Source organism: Orycteropus afer, unplaced genomic scaffold (genome assembly GCF_000298275.1).
Source record: "Orycteropus afer afer isolate SDZICR_OR568_19922 unplaced genomic scaffold, OryAfe1.0 scaffold00208, whole genome shotgun sequence".
In the NCBI taxonomy this organism is placed as follows: domain Eukaryota; kingdom Metazoa; phylum Chordata; class Mammalia; order Tubulidentata; family Orycteropodidae; genus Orycteropus; species Orycteropus afer.
This window is the reverse complement of record NW_006921795.1, coordinates 4,191,755-4,203,708: the sequence shown is the minus strand read 5'-3', so window position 1 is coordinate 4,203,708 and position 11,954 is coordinate 4,191,755. Positions and strand designations below refer to the sequence as shown.

General features: G+C 44.0%; 1 pseudogene; it reads left to right on the top strand.

The window, feature by feature from the left end:
* Nucleotides 1-8,620: 8,620 nt before the first annotated feature.
* Nucleotides 8,621-9,607, top strand: LOC103203257 (annotated as a pseudogene).
* The last annotated feature ends 2,347 nt before the right edge of the window (nucleotides 9,608-11,954 follow it).

Genomic DNA, 11,954 nt, shown 5'->3' with positions numbered 1-11,954 from the left:
CCGACACTCCTTTCCAAATTCGGGCCCAACATTTGGTGCGTTGGCTGGGAAAGGAAAATTCGGAGCGAGACACGTGACTTATGACATAGGGAGAGTCTGGGAATTGGAGCCGGCAGGACCAAATTACATCCTTTGCGTAAGGATATTGGTCCATTGAAATAGATCGGAAACTGGCGGACGCACCGGAGGAGCTGGGGAAGGAGCCCTTCCCCCAGCTATTGGGAAAGCTGTGGGCACCATTTGGTAAGAGCGGTTCCCCTTCAAGGGGAACCAGACGCGTCAGTGACTGGTTTTCGGCTGATATTTGTTTGTCCTCTGTGTATCGGATATTTATTTTGTCAATAATAGTGTCTGTAATTGTGTGGCCACTTGTCTTCTACTTGTTCTGTGTTTTCTTAAAAGCAGTTGAAATGGGACAAGGCCAGACTACTCCTCTGTCCCTGATGGTTGAGCATTTCTCAGAGTTTAAAACTAGAGGATCCAACTTATCTGTGATAGTGAAGAAAAATAATAACTTTCTGTTCCTCAGAATGGCCCACCTTTAATGTAGGATGGCCACGAGAAGGCACATTGGACAAGAACATCGTGGCAGCTGTGCTCAACAGAGTCCAGGTTCCAGGCCCCCACGGGCACCAGGACCAATTTCCCTACATTTTAGTATGGCAAGATATGGTAGATAACCCTCCCCCATGGCTAAAACCTTTTCTCCCAAATCTCTCTGTCAAGGTACTAGCATCCTCACTCAGAACAAAGAAGAAAGAGAAACAGGAGGCAGGGTGACCAGAATTCTGTGCAGCTCTCCCACCAGTTTTATCTGATTCCCAAACTCACCCTGATCTCATTGATCTGAGAGTTGACATACCCCCACCTCCCTATGCCCCTACACCCCCTTCTCACCCTCTCCAGGTTTCTCAAATCTCAGGAGGAAGTGGAGCCAGTGGTCTGATTGCACCTGCCATTACCGGTCCAGCCTCCGGCCTCCACCCACGTCAGAGAGGCACCCCGGAGACTGAGGCCCCCACATCTACTGTCCAGGCACTACCCCTCAGGGCCACAGGCCCACCTCGGGAGGATGGAAGCAGAACTTGGCAGTACTGGCCGTTTTCAACATCAGACTTATATAACTGGAAAGCACAAAATGCCCCTTTTTCTGAAAATCCCCAAGGTTTAATTAACTTGTTAGATTCAATACTATTTACCCATAATCCCACTTGGGATGATTGTCAACAGTTATTACAGGCTCTGTTCACCACTGAAGAGAAGGAGAGGATACTGAATCAAGCCAGAAAAAATGTACTGGGAGATAATGGACAACCCACAACGCTTCAGAACCTCATTGATGCTGGGTTTTCTCTAACTTGTCCCGAATGGGATTTTGAGTAACAGAAGGTAGGGAGCATCTCCGAAAGTACTGCCAGATTCTAATGGCTGGTCTCTGAGCAGTGGCAAGAAAGCCGACCAATTTGGCCAAGGTAAACTCAGTTAGACAGGAACCCACAGAAAGCACTGCAGCGTATTTAGAAAGACTTATGGAAGCATTTAGACTGTACACCCCTATGGATCCACAGGCTGACGAGAGTAGAGCAGCAGTAGTCCTATCCTTTGTAAATCAAGCAGCCCCTGACATTAGGAGAAAACTTCAGAAGATAGAAAGACTAGGAGAACAGACATTACAAGACTTAATGAAAGTAGCCGAAAGGGTGTATAATACTAGAGAGACTCCAGAGGAAAAGGAAGAAAGAATAAGGAAAGAGGAACGGGACTTCTAAGCTAAAGAGAATAGGTGAAATCAAAAAGAACTAGCTAAAATTTTCTTTACCGGAGTTAGAGGGGAAGTAGGAAGACGTAGGGAGAGAGGACTAGAGCAGCACGACAGGCCCCACCGAGGCCCTCCCCTAGCCCTGGACCAGTGTGCCTTCTGCAGAGAAGCCAGGCATTGGAAAAGTGAATGTCCCAAGAATCCGAGAAGAGGGGAAGCTCGAAAGTACCATAAACCTGCCCCTACCAGAGCATTAGTAAATACAGGAGACAGCGACTAGGGGGGTCAGGACTCAGAACCCCTCCCCGAGTCTTGGATAACGTTAAAAGTGGAGGGGAAACCAATAGAGTTTCTAGTGGACACCGGAGCTCAATATTCTGTCCTTAATAAGAAAGAGGGAGAAGTCTCTCCAAAGACTAGCTTGGTCCAGGGGGCAACAGGAGCAAAGCAGTATCATTGGACAACAAAACGGCAAGTGAACCTGGGCACCAAACAGGTGTCCCATTCATTCTTAATTGTACCCAATGGCCCTGCACCGCTATTGGGAAGAGACTTATTATTCAAAGCCCAAGCCCATATATTCTTTCACAAAGACAGTGTCCAGGTTACCGATGGAGAAGGCTCCCCGTTGCAGGTTCTAACAGTTTCCTTGCACGATGAGTACCGCTTGTACAAAGAGGCAGAGAGCCAGCATGCAGACCCAACGGATATAACTCCATGGCTAAAAGAATTTCCCCAAGCCTGGGCAGAAACCGGAGGAATTGGATTGGTGAAACACCGACCACCCATCATTGTGAACTTAAAATCTTCTGCCACACCGGTGAGAGTCCGACAGTACCCTGTGCCTAGAGAAGCCCGAGACGGCATACAACCCCAAAACCAGCGACTACTACAGGTAGGAGTGCTGAGAAAGTGCCGGTCTGCATGGAATACACTTCTCTTACTGGTAAGAAAGCCGGGGGGAGAATACTGACCGGTACAAGACTTAAGAGAAGTGAATTGCCGTGTTGAGGACATACACCCCACAGTCCCTAACCCTTATACACTTCTCAGTAATTTGCCTCCAAACCATGTGTGGTATACCACCCTAGACTTAAAAGATGCTTTTTTCAGCTTACCTCTAGTCCCACAGAGTCAAGATATCTTCGCCTTCGAGTGGTTTGATGAAACTAACCAAGCCCTCGGCCAGCTGACTTGGACTCAACTCGTCCAGGGATTCAAGCACTCGCCCACTTTCTTCAATGAAGCCTTGAGTGACGACCTATGTGAGTACTTGGGTCAAAACCCATACGTGACTTTATTACAGTATGTGGATGATTTGTTAATAGCCACTACTGATCGAGCAGGGTGCCTTGAAGCCACAAAAAGACTACTCACCACTCTAGGATCACTGGGGTATTGAGCCAGCGCTAAAAAGGCTCAAATAGCAAGGCAAGAGGTCACATATTTAGGGTATAAGTTAAGAGCTGGACAGAGATGGCTTACTGACGCCATGAAACAGACTATCTTGCAAATTCCCAGACCAACAAATCCACAGCAAGTAAGAGAATTTTTAGAAACTGTCGGATACTGCCGTTTATGGATTCTAGATTTTGCTACGAAAGCGAAACCACTTTATGAACTCAGTAGAGAAGGATCAGAGTGGGACTGGACCCCAGAGAGAGATTCAGCTTTTAAAGAACTCAGAGAAGCACTCCTAAAAGCCCCAGCTCTAACTTTACCCGATCCTTCCAAGCCTTTTCATCTGTTTATTGATGAAAAGAAGGGAATAGCTAAAGGAGGTCTAGTACAGCAGCAGGGGCCATGGAAAAAACCGGTAGCATACTTTTCCAAGAAACTGGACTCAGTAGCTGCAGGATGGCCCCCTTGTTTGAGAATAATTGCTGCCATGGCCCAGTTGGTCAAAGATTCAGATAAATTGACCCATGGACAAACACTGAAAATAACCACCCCACATGCTATAGATGGGGTCCTCAAACAACCCCCAGGGAAGTGGTTTACTAACGCCAGATTGACTCACTACCAGAGCCTACTGCTAGACACTCCGAGGGTACAATTCCTGGCCCCAGCGATACTGAACCCCGCCACTCTTTTACCCACCCCGGACCTAGATGAGCCCATACACAATTGCTCAGAAATATTAGCAGAAGTCATCACTGTCAGAAAGGATCTGCAAGATTACCCATTAGCTAATGCAGACTTTGTTTGGTTCACGGACAGGAGTAGCTTTGTGCAAAAAGGAACTCGGTATGCAGGCGCTGCGGTGGTAGATGCCAAAGGCAGAATAATATGGGCTAGCGCTTTGCCTCCAGGGACCTCTGCCCAAAGAGCTAAATTAATTGCCCTTACAGAAGCACTAGAAAGGGCGGAGGGAAAGAAATTAATGGTGTATACTGATAGCCGGTACGCATATGCCACTCTTCATATACATGGAGCTATCTACCAGGAACGAGGATTTAAAACCTCAGAAGGGAAAGAAATAAAGAACCAGATTGAAATCCTCCGCTTACTATCAGCTGTGACAAAACCCTGGAAAGTAGCTGTAGTACATACTCCAGGACATCAAAAAGGACACACCCTTGAAGCAGAGGGCAACCGGGTGGCTGATCAGACAGCAAAAAGGCCTGCTATAGGGTCCGTAGCAGCTATTGTACAGAATTTCATACTCGAACTACCCTGTCCCCAACTGGAGCCCCTTCCTCCCACCCCAGATTATTCTAAGCAGGACATACAATGGGCTGAAAAGTCTTTACAGGTAAAGAAAAACCAGGATGGATGGTACATGGACTCAGAAGGAAAACTGATTCTCCCAGAAGAACTGGGAAGACATCTCCTCACACATCTTCACCGAGTGACTCATCTTGGAGAATGAAAAATGTTGGCATTACTGAATAAAGGACAAGTTCGCATACACCATCAAAGACAAAGGACTCAGGGTGTAGTGGACCAGTGTTGGGCCTGTCAACTCATGAGAGCAGGGAAAAGGAAAAATACCCACACAGGTACAAGGGTACGGGGGAGGGAACCGGGCCATCATTGGGAAGTAGACTTCACAGAAGTTAAACCAGGTAAATATGGATATAAATATCTTTTAGTGTTAGTAGATACTTTCTCAGGGTGGGTAGAGGCATATCCCACTAGGAGAGAAACAACAGCAGTAGTAGCCAAGAAGATTTTAGAAGAAATAGTGCCTAGATATGGAGTGCCTAGAACATTAGGATCAGATAATGGACCAGCTTTTGTAAGCAAAGTTATTCAGGGACTAGCCTCGACTCTAGGGTTGAATTGGAAATTACATTGTGAATATAACCCTCAGAGTTCGGGACAGGTAGAGAGAATGAATAGAACATTAAAGGAGACTCTGTCTAAATTGGCAATAGAAACTGGCGGAGACTGGGTGACCCTCCTTCCTTTTGCGCTCTACCGAGCGAGGAACACCCCTTACACATTAAACCTAACCCCATTTGAAATAATGTATGGATCACCACCCCCAATCATATCCAAGCTAGAAAATTGTACTTAGAAACTCCCGGCAGATCTAATTTTGGGGATGAAAACACTCCATATAATTCAAAAGGAGTTATGGCCCAAACTCCGAGCTGTTTATGAGAGTCCTCTTAATGAGCAAGGAATTAACCATGGAATTGAACCAGGGGATTCGGTGTGGGTAAAAAGACACCAAAAACAAACTCTAGGACCTAAATGGAAAGGACCTTACATTGTTGTTCTTGTAACTCCTACTGTCCTTAAGGTAGATGGAATCAGTGCCTGGATACATCATTTCCACGTCAGGAAAACTGACCAACCGGAGCAGCACTCAGCGCAAGTAAACTGGAAAGCATCTACAAATCCTGAGAACCCACTGAAAATCAAGTTAACTCCATACAATGGAAACTAAAACTTTCATCCTCACTCTAAACATCTGCCACCTGGTGATCAGCGTGAGTAACCATCAACCCTTTAAAGTCATGTGGCGAGTTCGCAATGGAGAAACCCACGAAACTTTGAACTCTACTACACTCATCACTCCCCTTAACGTGTGGTGGCCTAACTTGTTCTTTAGCCCTAAAACCTTAACAGACACAGATTTGAGTGCAAAGCACATCTGTAACGTTGGTTTCTTCACTTGTCCAGGATATAAACGAAACGTCCGACAATGCGGGGAGCTCTCATGGTATTATTGTAAAAACTGGAATTGTGTAACCTCTAATGATAGAAATTGGAAGTGACAGGTAAGCAACTCAGACTTTGTAGTATTCTCCTTTGCAAGGCCTAACCCATTATCTTAGAATCAGTGTAACAATACATGTGACTTAGTAAAAGTTTCATTCACTGAGCAAGGGAGAAGGGAACTAACCAAGTGGAGATCTGGGCTGACCTGGGGTCTCCAAATTTGGGAACCCCATTGGAGATATCCCTCTGGGTTAGTTACCATCTTACAAGAAGTAGAAGCCTTAAATGTTTCATCAATAGGTCCAAATAAGGTACTGAACCCCCCGAGAAAAGGAAATCTAACTAATAAACAAATATTAGCAAATACTACCACCCCAGATGTCACAGGTAACCCCCCATATGTGACATCTAGTACCCAGGAAAAGTCCCGGAGTTAAGATCCCCTTTGGAATATATTACTAGCCGCCTTTCAAACGCTTAACCGTACTAACTCTAACCTTACTCAAGCTTGTTGGCTATGTTATGATGTAAACCCTCCATTTTATGAAGCAATAGGCAGCAATACCTCTTTCAGTTATTCTCTTGGCCAAAACCCTCGGAATTGTTCCTGGAGGGACCATAAAATAGGACTTACCATGCAATGAGTAACAGGAAAGGGTATATGTGTAGGAAAATCCCATCACCCCCACGAACGTTGCATTTCACATCTAACAGTGAACTCGTCCTGTAGTTGGATTATTCCCAATGAAGGGAACTGGTGGCTGTGCTCAAGAACTGGGCTCTTGCCCTGTTTAAACTTGAAGCTACTCAGTCAGTCGTCAGAATATTGTGTACTAGTGACTGTGCTGCCCCGAATCCTATACCACCAAGAAGAGGAAATGTATTTCACTGGAGCGGGAACAAAAGAGTAAAAAGAGAACCACTAACTGCAGCTTTTACTCTAGCCACTCTATTTAGCCTAGCGGGGACAGGGGTAGGAATAGGTTCCTTAACCTTACAGAATCAAGGCATGAATTCTCTAAGAGCAGCCATAGATGAAGACCTTGAAAGAATAGAAACTTCCATCTCCCATATAGAGAAATCCCTAACCTCTTTATCAGAAGTAGTGTTACAAAATCGACGAGGGTTAGATCTCTTGTTCCTCCAGCAGGGGGGGCTATGTACTGCTTTAGGAGAAGAATGTTGTTTCTATACTGACCATACAGGAGTAGTTCGAGAATCAATGACCAAAGTAAGAGAAGGACTTGCCTTGAGAAAGAAAGAACGTGAAGCCCAAGAAGGAATGTTTGAGTCCTGGTTTAGAAATTCCTCATGGTTAACTACTTTAATTTCTACTCTCTTAGGTCCATTTATTATCCTTATACTTATACTTACATTTCGGCCCTGCATAATAAATAAACTTATATCATTTATAAAAGAGTTAATACTGTACAACTTATGGTCCTGAGACAACAATATCAGTCTGTATCTCCTGTAAGCTATGATGACTATTCCTCATAGGAATCACAAGAAAAAGGGAGGAATGTAAGGGGAACAGAGTTAGAAACACAGTAATCTTAGTTTGTTACTTAAATAACCAGTTTATCACTTAGAGAATATAACAAGCTTAATAGAAAACCTTAGGTACTGAAACTTATTTTACTGGTCACTTAGGAATTTTGGAAATACATATGTAAGCTAAGTAGCAATTATATTTACTCAAATAACTTTGTGACTAGCTCTAATTTCTAGCTTAACTTGTTTTTGTACTATTAATTTAGGTAAGTCTCAAGATATTACCAGGCCTAAGTTTCATTTTTCTTACTTAAGTTTCGGTTTACTAGAATAGACTTAGTTATAAGAAATCACTGATATGCAAACACCAATCAGAGAAGCCAGAATCTGGAAAGTCCCGAGGGGGGACCCCTTCCTCAACAGGAAACTGGAAAGTCCCGAGCTTGCACCTATCAGTCGCCACCAAATAGCAGAACCTGTCCCCTGCACCAATCATTGATGTTCAGCCCCACCTTGTATAACTGCCCCTTAAAATTCCTATAAATATGTAGAACGAAGGGGGTGCGGGGTCTTTTTGCCCAAGCTGTTGCATCGGTGTAAGCAGAGACCCCAACTCGAGTTTGGAAATAAACCTCTCCTTTTCTTTTGCATTGTCGAGTCAGTGACACGTTCCTCGCGCCGACACTCCTTTCCAAATTTGGGTCCAATAAGATTATTACAAATAATTTCTCTGCATAAATGAAATATACAATTAAAAGTGTGTAAGTCTGCCTTCAGCCAATACTTAATCAGATATAATAAAAGGGGAAATAGAATTTGCCTGGAAGAAATGCAAACTTTTGTTTTAAACCCTGTAGAACCCATATAGAAACTTAAGTAGAAAACCCGAGCCCCACCCAGTACTGCTGAGGGAATCTTTACATGGGAAGAGAAGACCTGAAGAAGAAAAAAAAAAAAAATGACTGTTTAACTTTTTGCATTTCAAGCAAGCAGATAAGCTTTAGATCCATCAAAGCAGAAAAGTCATGGTCCATGAGAAAAACCCCTCCCAGGACTGAAAGTTAAAGGAAGCCAATGAATAGTAAACTTGTATGTTACTTGCTTGTAACCACCTAGATCCACCTGAGTGGAAATGGGGGAAGTGCAGCAAAGAAAAAACTAGCTGAATTTAGTACTCTTTGACCTAAGATCAGGATGCTGAAGAAGCAGTCTGCAGGGATTGTGCTGTGGGGCACTATCCTCTTTGTAGCCTGGAATGCCCTGCTCCTTCTCTTCTTCAGGACATGCCCAGCACCTGGCAGGCCTCCCTCAAGCAGTTCTCTTGATGACGACCCCGCCAGCCTCACCCGTGAGGTGATCCTCCTAGCCCAGGATGCTGAAGTGGAGTTGGAACGTCAGTGGGGATTGATGTAGCAGGTTAGGGAGCATCATGCTCAGTGGAAGCAGTGGTTGAGAGTGCCCACTGCGGGCCCCCCTGCCCCACCGCATGTGCCTGTACCCCATCATTGTCAACCAGGACTGTGGGCATGAGGAAACAGCCCAGGTCATTGCCTCCTATAGCAGTGCCATCACGCACATCCAGCAACCTGACCTGAGCAACGTTGCTGTGCCGCCCGACCACCATAAATTCCAGAGCTATTATAAAATTACGCAGCATTACCGCTGGACTCTGGGCCAAATCTTCCACAGGTTCAAATTCTCAGCAGCAGTGGTCGTCGAAGATAACCTGGAGGTAGCACCAGATTTCTTTGAGTACTTTCAAGCCACCTACCCAATGCTGAGAACTAACCCCTCACTCTGGTATGTATCTACCTAGAATAACAATAACAAAGAACAGATGGTGGACTCTAACAAACCTGAACTTCTCTACCGCACGGACTTTTTCCCTGGCCTGAGCTAGCTACTCTTAGCTAAGCTCTGAGCTGAATTAGAGCCAAGTAGCCCAAGGCCTTCGGGGATGATTGGATACGCAAGCCAGAGCAATGACAGGGACGAGCCTGTGTGCAGCCTGAAATCTCGAGAATAATAACCTTTAGCCGCAAGGGTGTCAGCCATGAGCAGTTCTTTGACCAACACCTCAAGTTCATCAAGTTAAACCAGCACTTTGTGCACTTCATCCAGCTGGACCTGCCCTACCTATGCGGGGAAAGCCCAGGAGCTGGAGATAAAAGGAAGGGCTAGCTGGTCTGAAGTGCAATGAATTGTGAGCCTACGAGCATTGAAATAGTCCCTGAGGACTGAAGATGTGACAGAAGGTGCTAGCTGGTCTGAAGTGAAGGGAAGAATGTAACTCTCAAACTTAGCAGCTAGTACCCATGACCTAGCTGGGATAGCTAGAGCTGAGCTGACTGGAACCCGACCAAATGGAGAAGAAGATGACTGACACAGATGGTGTTAAGTTGCTGCAATTTAATAACTTGTGCTGAGCTGGACTTTGCTTGTTTATGGATCCACATGCCTGAAGTTTCCAAGCAGAACAGAAGATTCTCCAGAGAGAAAGGATCACGCTTCCTCAGAGTACTGGTCTGATAGGGATGGGCAAATTAGAAATTAGCTATTTAAAATGGGGGGAGATAAAAGCATGAAGTAGCTGACTTACACATTTCCATAGGTATGATCATTCTTAAACTGATGGTGAAAGGGATGTAAATTTTTGAAGTAATAGCTAGAAAAATCAGGGAGTAGCCTGCAGTGTAGTAAATTACTTAGTGTAACTTTGCCACCCATAAGTCTTTATAAACTCCGAAGTGAAATTTTCTGTAAGCAACTGAGGAACTCCTGATTGCTAAAATTGTCCGCGTGGAGAAAATTTCTGTTAGGAGTAGCGCAAAACAATGTTCTGAGAAGTGCCTACTCTCTCAGGTGCTTAGAGTTCTGATACTGTAATTAACTAGTTTTACTAACAGTTAGTCCTTGTGTTTTAAACAGATTAGTCAACTTTGTGAAAGATCGAGTTAATACTGTACAACTCATGGTCTTGAAGCAACAGTATCAGTCTTTATCTCCTGTAATACAAGAGAATGATTCCTCATATGCATAATAAAAAAAAAAGGGGGAAATGTGAGGCCTGAGTCCTAATGGCCTCCAGGTATATCTTTAACCAGAAGTCTTTTAGTGTCGGGGATTCTAACACTCCCCATGCCTCAGGGCTTTTATCTACCCTCCGGATTCAGCACTTATCAGAGATTTGCCTGGCTCCTGGAGTCTCCCACGTATCAAGGCTCTGCATCCTCCCTAGATAATAATTCCCTAAGTAGACTTTGGAGCCTGGGGATTCCAACACGTCCCCCAACATCTCAGATACCTGCCCTAAACACCTTAGCAAAAACCAATCATCTGTACCCCTTTGCCCTGGTGCTACTCCACCCTATATTTTTCTATAAAAATGTGATAGTAAAGGAGCACGAGGTCTTTTGCTTAGGCCACTATGTTGGCAAGAGCAGGGACCCTAGCTCAAGCTAGCTAATAAACTCTCCTTCTTGCACTTGCATTGTCGTGTGTTAGCAAATTCCTCACGCTGAACAACTCCTTCATAACCTGGGCTCAACAGGTGACCCTGATGATATTTGAAATACTGATGATATAGCTTCTAGTATAGCAAGATACAAGCCAACATAGTGCAACAAACTGACAGAAGAGTGGTGGAGTAACTGCAAGAGGAACTGAATTCAATGAGAGTTTTTGTGTTTCTTGTTTTTCAAAAAGAATAGAGTGAACCATACTACATATCCTGAAAGTTATTAGGTCTCCATGAGTCACTTCTTCCTCTTAACTGACAGTAATTATTATGAATAATTTCCAATGACTCTCCATCTCATTCCCAGTTGGTATGTTGGCATCTATCTGTGACTCAGTTTTGGGCTAACCAAAAAACCAAACTCACTGCCATCGAGTGGATTCTGACTCATACTGACACCTATTGGGTTTCTGAGGCAGCAAATCTTTATGGAAGTATATTGCCCCATCTTGCTTCCATGAAGTGCTGGTGGGTTTGAACCACCAACCTTCTGGTTAGTAGTCAAATACCTTAGGCACTATGTCCCCAAAGCTCCTTACTTACTCCCTAAATTATACAATTAACATTTTTTGTCTGTATTTGCTTTATTACCTATCTATCTACTAGCCATCTTTCTATCTATCCATTCATCCATCTTATTTTTTGAAGTTTCAAAAGAAATCGCAGGAATCAACATACTTCATCTCTAAACACTTCAGTGTGCACATCATTAACTAGCATTCAATACTTGTTTAGAGCTTTTTTCAATAAATAAATAAATAAAATTTGCATACAGTGAAACCACAAGTCTTATATGTGATTTTTGACAAATGCATATACTTGTCACCTCTGAAAGTTTCCTCAGACCCTTTCCCAGTCAACCCAAAGACCAAAGTAAACAGTATTCTCATTTTTATTCTACCATAGATTAGTTTTGCCTGTTTTATAACTTCATACAAATTCACATACAGTCTATGTTTTGTGTCCAGTTTCTTTTACTAAGTGTAATATTTTTGAGATTCATCCATGTTG